The 17,878-nt window shown below is 44.0% G+C and overlaps 1 protein-coding gene across 2 annotated transcripts in view; it reads left to right on the plus strand.

Moving 5' to 3' along the window:
- Nucleotides 1–6,591: 6,591 nt before the first annotated feature.
- Nucleotides 6,592–17,878, plus strand: part of Myh11 (myosin heavy chain 11) — an 88,206-nt gene continuing 76,919 nt past the window's right edge. Inside the window, exons 1-2 of one of the 2 annotated variants that reach the window (XM_032912443.1) lie at nucleotides 6,640–6,723; nucleotides 6,842–6,953. The gene's annotated coding sequence lies outside the window, so the exon portion shown is untranslated. Of the gene's footprint in view, nucleotides 6,724–6,841; nucleotides 6,954–17,878 lie in introns of both variants that reach the window. The other variant, XM_032912445.1, reaches the window with a different exon arrangement.

The raw sequence follows: 17,878 nt of genomic DNA on the forward strand, positions 1-17,878 counted from the left end.
TGTTCCTATACATACATAAATATACATAATTAAACATAAAAGAAACCATAAGGATCTCTTCTTTTTTTTTTTTTTTTTTTTTTTTTTTTTTTTTTTTTTTTTTTGTATTTAGGGACCGAACCCAGGGCCTTGCGCTTTCTAGGCAAGCGCTCTACCGCTGAGCTAAATCCCCAACCCCCGTAAGGATCTCTTAAACAACAACAAAACAAAGAGTTGAGACAGTCTACTATAGCTGTCTCTTCATCTAGGATTTATGAACACTGTCAGCTGATTTACTTCCTATGGCTTCTTAAAAAAGGTTTGTAGACTGGAACATTATTTGTTTTCAAGATAAGTTGTCACTGTATATACCAGATGATCTAAAACTCTTAGATCTCTGTGCCTCTGTCAGAGAGCTGTAATTAAAGGTATGCACCACGGCTAAGCTGAGATTAAAAAGACTACCAAGAAAGGAAAAACAGGCCCAGAAGACTATCCCCACAAACAGTATTGATATCTCACTGTGTTAGTCTTGAGATTGGGGGAAGTTACCTACTAGAAATGCAAGAGAAGTTTATGGGAAAACTTGAATTCACACAAAACATAGGATGGGAATAGGACCAGATGGCTATAGGAGACTTGATTTTTCAAAACTTGGGCAAAGAAAAAATGCCTATCAAGCCTAGGGCTGGCTTCTCAAGATGACAAGTTTAAGCCTAGTGTATATGTTTCTGTAGAGTAAACAGGTAGCTCTATAATTATGTGCAAGAACACATTTGTATATGATTTGCATGCCTGACTGATTATGTAAACCTGAGTGCTCCTTTAGCAAAAGCCAAGTGTCTGGAGGACTGATGGTTAAGAATGTGCCTTTAAAGGCATCTGGGACACTGCTTTCCAGATACTTGGCATTCAATGTTTGTGGCAACCACCATATGAGGACTGTGGTCTGGGTGGAATATTTCAAATAAAAGTAAGACCAAATTTCCTGGAGGTGGCTCAGTCTGGGAAAGTGCTTGCCATGCAAATATGATCAAATCCCTAGACACCCAAGCACCTAAGAAACTGGGCACAGCTGTAGGTTCCTACTGTCATAGAGCTGGGAAGGTGGCAACAGGATGACCCTCCAACATTGTTGGCCAATTTATCCAGCCATTTTCATGATCTCTGGGTTCAGTGAGGGAACTTGTCTCAAAAAGTGAAATTTTGGTATGGTAGCCTATACTTTTGTGTCAGTACTCTGGAAGCAGACACAGTAGATTTTGGAGTTTGAGTCCAGCCTGGTCTACATAGCAAATTGCAGGCCTGCTAGGGCTATATAGTGATGCCTTGTCTCAAAAAGAAAAAAGTCATGTTCTTCAACACACACACACACACACACACACACACACACACACACACACACACACACACACACACACACAGTCTGTCTGATGTGAAAACTTTTCAATTGCCTGACTAACAAGAGAAGTGTGAAGCACTAAGTACCCTCACTCTCCTCCCACAGGTCCTGTCTTCTCTCACTGTCTGAATCTGTTTGAGAGCTGCAGTTGTTAAAGCTGCATGTCTGTCACCTGACAAAGCATGGTGATGGGAGTTCACGGTGGCAGCATGACACACTGCCCACCTTTCCCAGGACATCGTGTGACTTGAACTATTTCAGCCTTCTAGGATTGGCAGTGTGCCATGAAGGGTCTCCCTCTCCCATATCTTTGTGGTTTGTTAGCTTTCTAGAAAGTGCAGAGTTCTGACTTTTTATAAGTTATCTGTACACCTATTAGAAAAATGGCCCGACTGCCTCCAGGTGCCTGCAGTTAGTAAAGCTGCTCAGCTGGAGTTTTGATGTTCACTTTTAAAGGTCTGGGCTACTTGGTGAGATGATGTCTTTAAAAATACACTGCTATAAATGCCCCTGTACAGAACTGCATGGAGATCAGTTCATCTCCTTTGGGTAAATTCCTGATAGAGTGTCTTAGTTACTTTTCTATTGCTATGGCAAAGTATTATTACCAAGATATTACTAACTTATATAAGAAAGGATTTATTGGGGCCTTACCGTTTCAGAGCCCATCTGGAATCTATGACCATCCTGGTGGCAATATGGTAGCAGATAGGCAAACATGGTAATGGAGCTGGATCTGGGAGCTCACATGCTGATCCACAAGCATGAGGCAGAGAACACTAGTTGGAATGGCATGAGTTTTAGAAACTAAGAGCCTACCGAAGTGACATACTTCCTCCAAAAGACCACAGCTCCAACAAGGCTACAGCTCCTAAACCTTCCCAGTTCTACTGTGTGCCTATGGGGACATTCTCATTCAAGCCACCACACAGAATATGTTTAGTTTTATAAAAATATTAAGGCTCCTGATCAATTCCTATGGAACTTATCTATAGTTACAAGAAGACTAGAATTGGACAAGAGTGAAGAGGAAACAGCACAACAGGTGTAATCTCCTACCTTGAAACTCAGTGGTGACGAGTGTTTGTGCTTGTAACAGTTCCCACTGATCTGTGCTTGTGAGGAAAGATTATTCTTCATGATGAGGCAGATCTTAAAACACATCAACCTGGGCTGAGGGGATGTGTGTCTCTGTGTCTGTGTATGCACATGCATTTGAGGCCAGATGAAAATGCCAGATGTCCTCTCACTGCTTTATTCCCTTGAGACAGGGTCCCTCACTGAACTTGTTGGAGCTAGGCTGGTAGCCAGCAAGCCCCAGTGGCCTTCCTGTCTCTATCTCACACAGCACAGTATGTGTGGCCATGCTCCACTTTTTTACATGGAAATTGGGGTCTTCCAACTGGGGTTCTCATTTGTGCAGTGAGCACTCTTCCCCACTGAGCCATCTCCTCAGGCCAGCTGATATATTTTTAAATAATTAAATATTTAGCACATGCCTTTAGAAGCCAATAGCTATTTAAAGCTGTTTGCTTTAAAAAAAAAAAAGACTTCATTATCCCAACACTTATGAGGCAGAGGCAATAGTTCCAAAACCAGAACCAGCCAGGGCTACACAGTGAGACTTTATTTAAAAAAAAAAAAAAAAAAGAAAGAAAGAAAAAAAAAAAAAAAAAAAAGGCTCCAAAGAGAAATTTCCCCTTCATCATCTAATCACAGAAAAACAATTTATTTATTTGACATCACTCAGTCAAAGGAGCTTTTGTAAAGTGACTTTTCTTCTCTTCTTAAAATAAGTGACCTTTCCAACCACAAAAAAACAAAACAGAAACCTCTGCCCTGTTCTAGAGTCCTTTTGAAGACTTCAGATACCTGAACAGTGGACAGATATTTACCGAGTGACTTAAATGAACATACTGTCCCTGGGTACTGCTCAAGCATGCCGGGAGAGCATGGATGGTTTATGCAAGGCTGGCACTGTCATTAACAACTCAGCAAGGCGGAGAAGACAGAGAGCCTATCCTAAGACAATGGCACATAAGGACATGGGTAACCCCAGAGGTTCCCGGCTAGTACTTAGCAGAGCTGAGATCAGACTTGGGCCTCTGTGCTCGCTTGCCTAGTGGGCAACACTCAAGACTGGGGTAAACAATAAGTTGATCTGGGAATATGGCTCAGTAATCACACCGAGAATTCAACACTGGGAAGGCAGAGGAGGATCCCTGGGATTGCTGCCTGGCTCTCTAGTCTAGCAGCCTAGCAGAATCAACAAACTCCAGGTTCAGTGAGAGATGCTCACAAAATAAAATGGAGGAGCAACTGAACACACTCAGTGTTGACCCCCACACACACTAAAGAACACGTGTACACACACAGACACAGACACACCATAACCTACCCATGTTGTGTATGGACTCAGCCAGCCCAGGTTGGAAACTCAGTTCCTCTGTTAACTCTTTCAAACCTGGGTCCTCAGCAGTATGTGCTGGGGAACCTACTTCACAGCATTATTCTGGGCATTAGATGTAAAGAAAGCAGTAAAGTTTCCCTTTTCTTGACTGAGGTGATGCGAGAATGAGGGCCTGAATTCCATCTCTAGGACTCACATAAAGACACCCAGACTGCACTGGCCAGTAAGCCTCACCTATGCCTCCAAGCCTGAGAGACTGTCTCAAAAACAAAGTAAAAATAACAAAATCAATGTCAGATGTGCACACATCGAATCCCAGCATGTGTACGGCATGCTTGCAGTCAGCCTTGTTTACAGAGAGTTCTAGGCCAACCAGCTATACACAGTGAGACCCTGTGGTAGACAGCTCCTAAGAACTGACATTTGTGACTGACAGATGTGCACATCTACCATATGCACATCACAGTTTCCATTTTACAAAAAGGTTAACACTAATTGATTAGGGAGTGGGGCGCCCCACTGCTACATGTGAAAGCCAGAGAATGATGTGTTCCAGTCGGTTAGTTTTGTCCTTCCACCATGTAGGTCCTAAGAATGGAACTCAAGGCAGTCTTGGGCAGCAAGTGCTTTATCCATAGTGCCATCTTATTGGCCCAGTCTCTCCTTATAATGAAATTATTTTTGTTTCAAAGTTGATGTAATTCTTTAAAAATCAGCTGTGCTCCTTGGAATTGACTTCACTGAAGCCTGCTATGGGAGTGCCCTTCCTTCCTAACACTAGGATGGCCAGCTCTGGGCTGGTTTCAGACTAGGGTAGGTGCAGGTGGGCCCTGGGCTTCCCTCCTTCATTCCTCCTGGGCTCAATGCCAAGCCGGTTTCCATTCCTTTTACGTGCAGCTGAGAAGAGGCTTTGGGGAAGCGGCCTCATCCATCATGCAGAGGGCTCCTCCCCCACCTCTACAGAGAGCCAGCCAAGCTGCTGTCCTTGGCTCTGCTCTGTGCCACCCTGTGAGGAGGCTGGGATGAGGTTGGGGATGGGGAGGATCAGGATTCAGATGTTTTCAAGTCTGAGAAGCAGGTGAGCTTGGTCCTAGAAGAATATGGAAGGGGTCTACTGGGGTTGAGATATAGATCACTGTATGCAAAGTCAACAGGGGGGCTGTGTGGCTTTTCATATCCCAAAGTCAGCTTGGTGCTGGTTTCCTAGGCTTCCTGAGTCCACAAAACTGCAGTGTGTTAATCTCACACCACTTCAAGGACTGTTACAAAAAAAAAATAGGAAGGAGCTGGTATTCGCCCCTTTTTACAGGCAGGGTAACTAAGAGCCGGTACTTGCCCATGGTCCTGCTGTTATAAAGAGGCTCAGTAGACTCCCATTCAAACAACTGTGCTCAGAGGCCTTCTGTCGTCCTGTGGCCAATTCCCCTATTGCTCTCTGGAGTGAATATTGAGATATTAAACAGTACTGAGCTTGCTGAGGACCCTCAGGGTACTCAGTCTTCTGGCCTGCAAAATGGGGCTGGGACAGGTTTGGCCAGGGTCATCCTCCGGTTGGGAGAACCAGCTGCACGTGGGTCTGGAGCTCTTGTTCGTACTGGGGTCCCCATAACGCTCCATGGGCTCAGCGGGAGGCTGCACGGGACCATATTTAGTCAGGGGGAGCCAGAGCCCTGCTGGTATGCCAAGCTGGGAATTCTTGTTTCGAGAATTGCGCCTGGCCTTTTTGGGTTGTTTCCCGCCCAGGCCCAGGAGGGAGGACCAGCTCAGGACCTCGAGGGTCCGTGCGCGGGGAGCGAGGCGTCCCCGGCCTGGCATGAGGCCAACTCTGCCTCGACTTCCTTTTATGGCCTGAGTGTGAGTGCATGGAGAGAGGGAGGGAGGGAGGGAGAGAGGGAGGAAAGAAAGCGGGGATGGGGTGGTGGGGGGGGTGCGGAGAGCAGAGACAGAGACAGAGAGACACACAGAGACAGAGACAGAGAGACAGACAGACAGACAAAAAGAGAAGAGAGACAGAGACTTTAGGGACGTAATCATCACAGGGAAATCAAAGCTAAGAGTGTGATGAAAAGAGTGTCAGGTCAGACGAAAGAGACAGGGGCCAAGATCCGTACAGGGCTAAGGGACAGAGATTGAGAACACCGAGTGGTAAGGGGGACAGCTGACAGCAGGTCCCCCACATTCTCTTAGAGTCTTAGCATGCATCCTCCAAGTGCCATAACGCACTCTTCCCAGTAGCAATCCGCTTTTCAACGATGCTCAGAGAAACCATGTTATTGGTCCCAGGCACCCCGGTTGTAGGGTGAAAGGAGCTGCAGAGAACAAGTTGGAAAAACAAGTTTCCCAGCAGTCACAGAGGATATGCAGTGACTGTGCCGACTTGTTTGTTTTTTTTTTTAAGTCCCCTTCCCCCCCCCCGCCCCGCCCCCGGTTGCTAAGCACAACCGGCTTCGAATCTTAGGAAGTGGCAGGCGAATGAAGAGGGGATGAGGGAGAGAGGGTGGCATCAAGTCTCCAGTATGTATGAACAGAAAGAGGTTAAAATCCAGCTGGAATGGACCTAGGGGAAGAAATTCTCAAGTTTCCCTACAGACTCTGAACACCGAATCCCTTTTCTCTAAGGACGCAGGATCTGGGTGGCTGCAGGGAGCGAGGCCTGAGGCTGTGGGTCAACTTGCCAGCAGCCCCCCTGCGCCTGCGCTAGGTGGTTCCCAGAGGCTCTGTTCCTCACCTGCAGGGGGCGCTGGGAAGGGCAGAGGACCCTCCCACCCCGCCCGGCAGTCACCTCCCCTTCCCACCCTCGGGTAGCGCTGACTCTATAAAGCCAGATGTCCGAAGCATACAGAGAGATTTGGACCATCCCAGCCTGGGATCAGTGTCAGATCCGAGCTCTCCATCCGGTGTTCTCCTGCTAGTCCACCCCAGTAGCAGATCTGTAAGTAGAGTTGATCCCTTAGGGGCAAGCCTGGGCGGTGAGCTTGAGCAGCTTCTAAAACATCCTCCAGGGAGTGGGGACCCCAAGGGGTCCAGATTGTCATCTCTTATAAGGACAGTGGGAAGAAGCCCGGTACAGGACCACCCTAGACCTCCCGTGATTACTCCCATTCTCCACACCAAACCAGCATCCTCAGGTTGCCTATGAACAGAACCACCTGGGAAAGTGGGGTAGGTAATTAAAGGTTCTGGCCACTGGGCCCAATTCCAGGTATTTTAAGACTACAGTCTAAAAAGCAAACAAAATGGCCTACTTAAAAACTAACTAGTGACACAGTGGACAAGTGAGCTGTGGTGGAACACTGTGGGTCCTGAGTTCAAATACCAGTATTGAGAATAGTAGGAGGTCATGGGATAGATAATCCACTGACCATCGCACAAAGTAACTCAGAAGCATGGGTGAATGTGTTAATAACTCTGAGCACAGGCTGTGTGTACTTGTTTTCCATCTGCTTAGTGGATTGTGCTGTTGATAGTTACTGGTAGACAAGACTGCTTATTGTAAGATAAGGTCCGTTTCTTTCACTCTGTTACCTTCGAGACCACAGATTCTGCGAATTAACAAAGGAGCTCTATTCCAGGTTGGTTAGGGCCCCAGATGCCCAGGTGGGTGCTGAGGCTCCATTTGCATCCCCCACACTGAGTGAGCAGACGATGGGTTTTGGGGCTCCTCAGTGGGAAGGTTACTCTCAGGTCAGGGAGAGGAGCTAGCAGGAGAAATTTCTGCTATTCCAGTTCAGAATTGGAGAGGTCTTGCCATGTCCAGAAAGCACCCTTCAAAGTTATGTCTGTCAGAGAACAGAAGAAATTTTTTTTGAAAGCCAGGACAAGGCTGCTTTGGTTCTACTACTAGGAACTGAGAAGCTGCCGAGCTTGCTGGGAAAGAAGGGAAGTCCGGTTGTATTTGGTAAACTACTCTGCTTCGTTCTGTTTCCTCTGGTGAAGGTTCTTCTCTAGTTCAGTTTACTTCAAGATGCTATTTTAGACTCAGAGAAAGACAGGTCTGAAAGTCTCTCATAACAAGAAACACTTTCTCTTCTATGATGTTGTTGATGGCACACTTAACAAGCCAGGTACTTTAACAGCATTTAGATGGAATTGAGTTCTTTTAATCATCATATACACCTCACCTTGTCTTGACATCTCTGTCTTTCCCAAAACCAAAATTTGTTGGACTCCTGTTTCTGATGGATTCAGTGTTTCCAGCTTCCATCACTTTTTGAAGAAGATTGAAACTGATCTTTTACCAATTTAAAATGACAGAGACTGTCTTTTAAATTTTGTTGATGTTGTTGTTGTTTCCCTGTGGATGTGGTAGGGTTCCAGGAGGCTGGCGTGATCTCAAACATGCCTGGGCCAAGCCACCCTGGAGAAACCTGGACTTTTATTATCAGATCTGAAATAGAGCCTCTTCCGTACAAGGTAGTCACTATGGATTTATCATTACTTTTCTGTGGGAGGCTGGGCTGGAGGCAGACATGCCCTTGTATGGTAGTGTTTTCTATGAGGCCATCCCCAGTCCCCCTTGGCCAATCACCCAGCCTTTCGATGCAGCCTGACTGGCTTGAGTTCTGGGTACTTCTCTGTCTTTCCCTGTAGAGATGGACAGTGAAGTTCTTTTTTTCCTCTCTTTTCTTGTTTGGAAGTTCTATTTGTATTTTTTTGGTGGAAATTATATTCCACATATCTAATAAGAACGGGTGGTGTTTACATCTAATAAACCATTGAATAATTTTGAAACAGGATAAAGACGATCCTTTTAGAAAACTATATCCCGTTTCAAATACTCAGAATCAGAAGGTCTTAACCACATTATTTTGCCAGGTATGGTGGCTTGTGTCTAAAATACTAGCACTTGGGAGGCTAAAGCAAGAGAGTTTGAGGCTAACCTGGACTGTATAGCAAGTTCAGGCCATCCTGGACTACAGTGGGAAACACTATCTTGGAAAAAATAAAAAATCAAAATCAAAACCCAGCCTAATGGTACATAACTTCAATTCCAGCATCTGAGAGGTAAACCAGGAAGCACAGCTGATTAATGAACCCAAAGTCAGCCTGGGCTACCTAGGAATCCTATCTTTTACAATTTGTTGATGCTGTTGTCATTTTCCTGATCACTTTCCCATCTGCAGAATGGGACTGTTGAGAACAGCCAGCGTGTTAATGTTTCTGTAGCACTTGCTTAGTCTTCTGAGAAGTAGAAGATCACTTAGCTAGGGTTTGATCTCCATGACTGCAACAAAAGAGGAAGACTCATTAATTGGAGTCTTCACAGTAGCCCTTGGAACCAATACTAATAGCCTTCACTCCATTTCATAAATGTGGGCTTTGAAAACTTTGTTCTATCTATAAAAGATGGGGGCTCTTACAAACTAAGCTTCTTCTAACTCCAGAGCCTAATGCCCTTTTGGGAGCTTTCAATAGATAACCCATGTGAAGGGTCTGACACAAGGCTGGCACCAGCAAAGTTCAGCAGATGGTAATTTATAGTAGTATGACTAGGGACGTTTAAGAGCATGTTCTGTGTGACACAGCTGATATCAAGAAACCAGAAAACCCAAACGGTGGCCTTTCCCTAAAGCAGAAACTCACCCCTAATTTTCCTTTAGTGTAAATCTCACAGTGGATTCTTTGCTCCCTGGTTCTCTTTCTGTCACTAGTGACCTTTTAGTTACATTGATCTATAGGCTTCAAGGACCAGGAGGCACAGAGTCGGAGAAAGGCAAGCAAGAATTTGAAGTGAGAAGGAATTTGAAGGCTCAGCACTGTAGCAAGGGGAGGTCAGGCAACCATGATGCACCTGCCCTTCAGGGAATTATCCTCATCAGAATGGCCAACAGGGTAGGGACCTGGCCTGTTCCACTCAGGCCCATTTGAACTTTCTTTCTGTTGTATGGGTCCCTACAGATGAATTCAGCCCACTGTAAACTGGAAGTTCATTTTTAACAGCATCCAAACTGAACACATACAGACCTTCTTTCTTGTCACTGTCCCTGAGTCAAGCAGCATAAGAACTATGTTTGCCAACCTGCAAGGGGAAGTTGCTCAAGATGCTATGCAAACACTACAGCTTTTCATGGAAGGGACTTCAGCATCTATGGATGGTGGTAGACAAAGCACTCTTCAAGCTGATCAAAGAATAACTGTCCCTTCCTGCCCCTCCCCTAATGAAGCATGCAGTCAGTGACAGAGAACCTCAGAAGTGTCTGAGGTCACCAAAGGTCATTCTTGCCATCCCACTGGCTCCAGATTAGCATTTTCTCCCTTTTTATTTCCCTCCATTTTGCCTGTCTGCATATGCACTACTAACAAACATTCTTTCATTCTTTCTTTCTTTTTTTTTTTTTTTCTTGGAGCTGGGGACTGAACCCAGGGCCTTACGCTTGCTAGGCAAGTGCTCTACCACTGAGCTAAATCCCCAACCCCTAACAAACATTCTTAAATAGAATTCTAAATTTTTTAAAGTCAAATTTCCCTTTTACTCAAACCCTGGCATTTTACAAAACATTTTTCACCTTATCACAAATCTTCACTATCTTTTCTATATCTTTATATCATTGTATGTTACTTTTTATCTGCTACATAGTATTCTGTTACGTATTTAATAAAATATACTTGGTGCATGATGCCATGTATAAATGGCGCTTGGGGAAGTACCTGTGTATTAGTTAACTGTTGCCTATCAGAAATGCCTAGGACCAGAAATGTTCCAGAGTTTTCTTTTCTTTTAAATTCTTTTTGATTTTGGGATATTTGCATATAAATAATGATATATCCTGGAAATGAGCCCCAACTCTGAGCACTAATTCTTTTTTTTTTTTTTTTTTTTTGAAACATGGGGATTTTATTTGCGGAGTTTATACAGCTTTATATATGAAACCAATTTAGGACACATGTTTTGGGCATGCTCAGTTTAAGCAGTATTTTACTGAGCATGTTCTTAAGGTTATAATTCAAAAGGTACAGATGACTGATACAGTTTTGGGCATGCTTACATCAAGTTCATACAACTGATGTGCAAAATACCAAGTGATTGACAGGAGCAGGTCTAAGCATCTGTGTCACAAAGACTTTAGAAAAGGATATTTTTGGACATATCTGAGCACTAATTCTTTTGTTGCCTGTCTTCTGGGTTTTTTTTTTTTTCTTTCCTTCTTTCTTTTTGTTCTTGGCCATCCTGGAGCTCTCTGTAGACCAGGTTGTGCTTGAACTATAGAGATCCTCCTGCCTCTGCTTCCCACATGCTAAGACCAAAGGCAAGAGCCATCACACCCATCTGTGAGCACAAATCTTGATATTTCACCTTTGCTTTATACAGATGGTTGTATAGTCAGTCGTTGTATTCGATGTTTTTAATTCTACATTTTCACTGTGACCTGCTACATGAAGTCAAATACAAACTTGTCCACTCACACAATATTGGCCCTCAAAAAGCTGTGAGCCTTTGAACTTTTGGGGTTAAGAATGTTTAGCTTGTATCCGTATTCTTCGCTTGTAAACTCTCTTCCCGTAATCACATGAGTTCCTAGCAAAGAGGTGAATAGATAGCACATTGGGAATCAGCATCTGTCTCTAAATGGTCTTTGAAAGAAACTGTAGATACCTGCCTGGACCAGCCAGACCTGTGTCTTAGCACCTATTTTAAACATTGTTCTACCTGAGTTGTAAGATGCAAAACATAGTGGGGCTCTGAGGGCCCAAAGGCCCTGAACAGGGGTGACCTCAGTTGTGTGGAATAGGGAGAAAGACAGCAGAAGGAAGGGAGGAAAGACGGGCAAGGAAGGGAGGAAAGACGGGCAAGGAAGGGAGGAAAGACGGGCAAGGAAGGGAGGGTGTTCATGTGTATGGGTGCATCTAAATAGAAGCCATGAAGACTAGCTATTTTTTCTCAGGTCCTTCCAACTTGCTTTTGGAGACAGGAACCCTCACCAGCCTGGAACTTGCCAAGTAGGCTAAATTGGCTAGCTCTTGAGCCCCTAGGATCCCTTTCCCCTCCACTCTAACGTCACAACATACAGCTCTCTCTCTCTCTCTCTCTCTCTCTCTCTCTCTCTCTCTCTCTCCTCTCTCTCTCTCTCTCTTTTATTTTTTTAAAAAGATTTATTTATTTATTTATTTATTTATTTATTTATTTATTTCATGGATGTGAGTACACTGTCGCTGTCTTCAGACACACCAGAAGAGGGCATCAGATCCCATAACAGATGGTTGTGAGCCACCATGTGGTTGCTGGGAATTGAACTCAGGACCTCTGGGAGAGCAGTCAGTACTCTTAATGCTGAGCCATCTCTCCAGCCCTTTTCCCCTCTTTTAAAACACAGTTTTTGAAGATCTAGCGCAGATCTTCAAGTGTCTGTATGGCAAGCACTTTGCTGACTCACCAGCCCATGACCTTCTCCCTTAATCTCCAAATCCTTTTAGTGGGAGAGACACAATCGTTTTACTTTAGCCATTGGAAAGAGCTTCCTTCTAAAGCAGCTTGAAAAGCCATTGGGATTTCCAGTGTGTGTGTGGCAGTGTTACCAGGTTATTGTGATGGGACAAGTTCTTATTCTCTTTCTTCTGAGGAGGTACCCTGGAGACGTTGGGGAAGTGGGGGTGGTAGGGAGGTTTATGGCATTGGGGCAGGGAGTGAAGAAGAGATTTACTGCTGAGAGCAAAAGGATTGTTAGATCCAACAATCTAACAAAAAAGGTCAAACTTTTTTTTCTTTTATGACCTTAGTTGTGATAACAGAAAAATAGTAATGTAAGTGATGTCCACTTCACAGAATCCTCATAAGATATTCAAGATCATAAATGTGGGCCACTCCTACTTTGATGCCCAGTAGGGGGCCCCTGAGCAGATGCAGCTTAGTTAATAGGATGCTTGCCCACCGTGTTTTGTACATGTGTTCCACCCTCAGTACACAGCCAGGCATCGTAGGAAACACTTGTAGCCCCTAGCATTTGGCGGGAGGACCAAGAGTTCAAGTCCATTTTTGATTATGTAGTGAGTTCAGGGTTAGCATGGGCTATAGGAGACTGTAGAGGGCTATGTGATTAAGAACAGATTTGAGCCCCAAAGGGCTCCTGGTGCAGCATGAGTTTGAGGAACTAGTGTGTATAGCATGCTTTTCCCTCTCCTGGTATGTCAAGTGACTTTCCAGACCCAGATGTGGCATCGAACTAGAACTAACATTATTGGGGCCTTTTTGGATTGCTTACTGAGCTGCAGCTTTGGCTCCAAGAACTTATTATGGAGATGGGCATGGTGGTAACAACTACACTACAGAAGACTACTACTTTGAGACCAGCCTGTACCAGAGCCTGGTGGATACAGCTCAATGGGAGAACACATATTGAGCATGTACACGTCCTGAGTTCGATCTTCAGTACCTCGAATATTGGCCAACTAAAAGGAATGAATTTAGGGGTGGGAATAAAGTTCAGATAGTAGAGTGTCTGGCTAGCATTCACAAAGCCCCAAGTTTGACCTCCAGCACTCCAGAACCTGGATGTGGTAGAGTACATCTATGATCCCAGCACTCAGGAGAACTTCAAAGTTATTCCAAGCTACATAATAATACGAGACCAGCCTGGGCTACACAAGATCTTATCTCAAAAAGCTTTGGTTTCAAACTGGGGACAGTTTTCCCTCTGGGAGTGATATCTGGCAGTGTCTGGACCTCCTTTTGATGTCATGACTAGGAAATGGTGGATACTGGCATAGAGTGGGCTGAACTCACACTGAACAGCACCAGAGAACCAGCCAGCGCCAAGGCCAATAGTACAGGGGCTGAGAAAATCCACTGTAAATCAGGAGTCAGAACAGGACCAGGAGTTAGAAAACCAAATGTTACTTCAGTCTGTCTTGTGGGTCTTTAATGGCATTGTGATTTTGGTTCTAGCCATCATTTCTTTTTGGTATTGAAATTTGAACTAGGGTCTTGTGCATGCTAAGTAAGAACTCTGCCACTGTGCCATATCCCAACCTATGTGATTGTTTTGTATCAGGGTCTCTCTTTGTAACCCAATACTCAAACCCATCATCTCCTTCATCATGGGAGTACACATGTGAGCAGTTTTACTGTTTTTCCTTCTTCCTGTGTTTTACGCAATACCTGTCCTGATATTTCTTGCTGTATTGTCACTGTCCCCATCTTTTGAAAATTTCAGGCTCTGAACAGAGGTGAGGCAAATTCTTCTGACAGTAAACGGAGTTTCCCTGAACTTCCAAACTGCCAGACAGAAGCAGAATGTGTCCTCTGTATGCCTGTAATTTTTTCTGTCCTTGAGTTCTCTGCCTGCCTCCTCTAAATTCTAAAAAAAGAAAGAGCAAAAACAGACGATAAAAAAACCTTGCAGCTTCCTTCAGAAGCCACAAGACCTGCTAAAAGGACCAACAAACTGCTTTGCCTCTGTGTGCCTTGGTTTCCTCATTGGTAACGGAATGGTAACATCTCTCCTGGGTTGTTTTGCAATGCTGGGGATAGAATCCAGGGCCTAGAGTATATTAGGTTCCCTGCCTCTAAACTATATTCTCTAGTCTTAAAAGTATTGTTTGCATTGTTACTGTGTTTTATGGTAGGGGGATGGGAACCCAGGGACTGGAGCTTACTAAGTAAGTGTTCTGCCTCTAGGCTATACCCCCTAGCCACCTCCTAGGACTTTGCTGTTTAGTTAGTTAGTTAGTTTAGGGCTTTGTTATTGATTTATTAGTTAGTTAATTTAGGGGATTAAATGAGAGAGTAATTTTTTTTTTTTTTTGGTTCTTTTTTTCCGGAGCTGGGGACCGAACCCAGGGCCTTGCGCTTCCTAGGCAAGCGCTCTACCACTGAGCTAAATCCCCAACCCAAATGAGAGAGTAATTATTACCTCATATGGTTTAGCAACTATTACAACCACTGCTAGTATCATTAATTTGTGGGACTCTGAATTCTTTCCAAGGCAAGTGTGTGTCCAGTATTGTTCTGGGAACTCCTCCTTCCCTGCAGGTTCATAGGAGCAGAGTGGTTTTCTGGTTGTAAAATCTGCCAAGAACTGGAATGTCCTGTCTAGGCTCTGCATCTTAGTGATGGGCAAAAAAGATGTAGTGTGTGTGACATTCATGTGGTGGTGCATGCATGTGTGTACATGAGTGTACATGCTTTAGCCCTGAAACAGGATTTCTCACTCAATTGCCATCAAGCTTTGATGTCCCTAATCCTTCTCCAATACTAGGTTGTAATAGTATACATGGCAAGGCTAGCTTTTTATGTCAGCTACTGGAATTCAAACTCAGGTCTGGACAGCTGTTATTGTCAGCTGAGCCTTATCTGCTGTCTTTGTCATTATCAGCTGGGTTTAAAAAGTATCCTTGATCCTATTCTCACCATTCCCCAAACCCAAACATTCCTGGGCACCAGGGTTCCAAAGCATTCAGTGTGGAACCAAAGTTTCAGCTTGCTTGGCTTTGACCAAAGCAGTCTTGTGCTTCACAACTGTCATAACTGTTGTCAAGGGCAGCAAAGCCTCAGGGAGCAGCCAGATGACCTCACTCCTTTTTTGGCCAGAGATACAAACTTTGCACTTGATCTTGTTTGTGCTTTTAAGCCCCGTTTTAGATGAGGTTCCTGGAAAAGCTAATCTCCACGTCTTTTCATTTTTCTGTTGAACCTTTCGTGATGCTTTCTAACTTAATTGCAATTTAAAAAGAGGCAGCTTGCTGTCCAGGAGGAATGACACAAACACTAGGCCTCTGAGTGACCAAAGACCATTTGAAATGGGTCGTCATCTATTACAGAAAATGTAAAATATACTTTACACTTCTTAACTATGTGCCTAAAGTATGTTTTATTTTGTTTTCCTCTAAAAAAAGATTTATTTATTTTACGTATTTGAGTACACTGTAGCTGACTTCAGATCCACCAGAAGAGGGCCTTAGATTCCATTACAGATGGTTGTGAGCTACCGTGTGATGGGAATTGAACTCAGGACCTCTGGAAAAGCAGTCAGTGCTCTTAACCACTGAGCCATCTTTCCGGCCTTTATTTTCCTTTTAAAAAAAAAAATAAATGAAAAATTAACTTTTATTTCATGGGTGTATATATGTGTGGGCTCAAACATGATATATGTGCATGGGCTCACACATGCAGTGGTGCATGTATAAAAGTCAGACACAACTTGCAGAAGATGGTTTGCTCTTTTCATCATATGGGCCCTGAGGATTAAACTCAAGTCATCAGTTTTTGTGCCAACCCCCTTTGCTCCCCGAGCCTTCTCTCAACAGCTCCTCGCTTTATCTTTTTATTTAAAAAACAAACAAACAAACACTAACAAACAAACACCAACCCAGCCTCCCACACAACAACGAAAAGATCTCATGTAGCCCCAGGGTGGCTTTGAACTCCCCATATAGCTTAGGATGACTTTGAATTCCTAATGTTCTTGCCTCTACCTCCTAGTTACTATGCCTGGCTTCTTACCATAGAATTTAAGAAATTATCTAAGGTAAAGTGGTGTTATGTGCTTATAAGCCAGGCACTCAGGAAGAAGCTAAGGCATGATGATTGTGAGTTTGAAGCCAACCCAGGTTACAGAGGATCTCATCAAGAAATCAACATTCAATTTTCAATTCTTAAATTTTTTGAGGTTGGGGCTGGAGGGGTTGGTTAAGAGCACTGGTTGGTCTTCCAGAGGACATGAGTTTGATTCCCTGTACCCCACATGGTGGCTCACAACCATCTGTAATTTTAATTCTAGGGATCTAACGCCCTCTTCAAGCCTTCTCAGGCAGGTACATAAGTACACAGACATACATGCACAGAAAACACATAAACATAAAATAAATAAATTAAAATTTTGAAAGTTTTTTTTGGGTGGAAGGTCCTTTTAAGTAACATTCTATGTTATGGAACAAGTGCATTCAATTTTACTAAGTTTTTAATTTTAGGCTTTTTGTTTGTTTGTTTTCTGTTTGGAACAAGGTCTTGTGTATCCCAAGCATCCTCAAAGTTGTTGTGTAGCGAAGGATGACCTTGAATTTTTTTATACTACTGCCTTCTTGAGGGCAAGCATTTTAATATAGGCAAAATAAACTTTAAACTTTGTTTGCTGTGCAGGTATATATGGTGTGCAAGTGTATCTGTGTGTGTGTGTGTGTGTGTGTGTGTATGTGTGTGTGTGTGTGTGTATGTGTGTGTGTGTGTGTGTGTGTGTGTGTGTGTGTGTGTGTGTGTGTGTGTGTGTGTGTGTGTGTGTATGTGTGTGTGTGTGTGTGTGTGTGTGTGTGTGTGTGTGTGTGTGTGTGTGTGTGTGTGTGTGTGTGTGTGTGTGTGTGTGTGTGTGTGTGTGTGTGTGTGTGTGTGTGTGTGTGTGTGTGTGTGTGTGTGTGTGTGTGTGTGTGTGTGGTGTGTGTGTGTGTGTGTGTGTGTGTATATGTGTGTGTGTGTGTGTGTGTGTGTGTATGTGTGTGTGTGTGTGTGTGTGTGTGTGTATGTGTGTGTGTGTGTGTGTGTGTGTGTGTGTGTGTGTGTGTGTGTGTGTGTGTGTGTGTGTGTGTGTGTGTGTGTGTGTGTGTGTGTGTGTGTGTGTATGTGTGTGTGTGTGTGTGTGTGTGTGTGTGTGTGTGTGTGTGTGTGTGTGTGTGTGTGTGTGTGTGTGTGTGTGTGTGTGTGTGTGTGTGTGTGTGTGTGTGTGTGTGTGTGTGTGTGTGTGTGTGAGAGAGAGAGAAAGAGAGAGAGAGAGAGAGAGAGAGAGAGAGAGAGAGAGAGATTAGAGAATAACTTGTGGAAGTTCTCTCCTTCTACCCTGTGGGTCCCAAGGGTAGAACTCGGGTTATAAGGCTTTGCAGCCCTTTTTCCCACTGAGAACTTCTTGCTGGCCTCACTCCCTATTTTAGTTTATTGGTGGCAGTACTATTGCTTTTGAATCCCATCTGAAGGCTTGTTTTTGTTGTTTGGTTTTTAAGGCAGGTCTTAACTGTGACCTAAGCTGGTTTAGAACTCACAGGAATTATTCCACCTCCTTCTCCCAAGTGTTGGGGTTACAGATGTGAGCCCCCAAGCCTGAGTGCTTCTGAAAGCTGCTTTTTTTTTTTTATTTCAAAACTATCTTTTCTCTGTGTGTAGGTCTGAT

This window comes from Rattus rattus, chromosome 9 (genome assembly GCF_011064425.1).
Source record: "Rattus rattus isolate New Zealand chromosome 9, Rrattus_CSIRO_v1, whole genome shotgun sequence".
Lineage (NCBI taxonomy): Eukaryota > Metazoa > Chordata > Mammalia > Rodentia > Muridae > Rattus > Rattus rattus.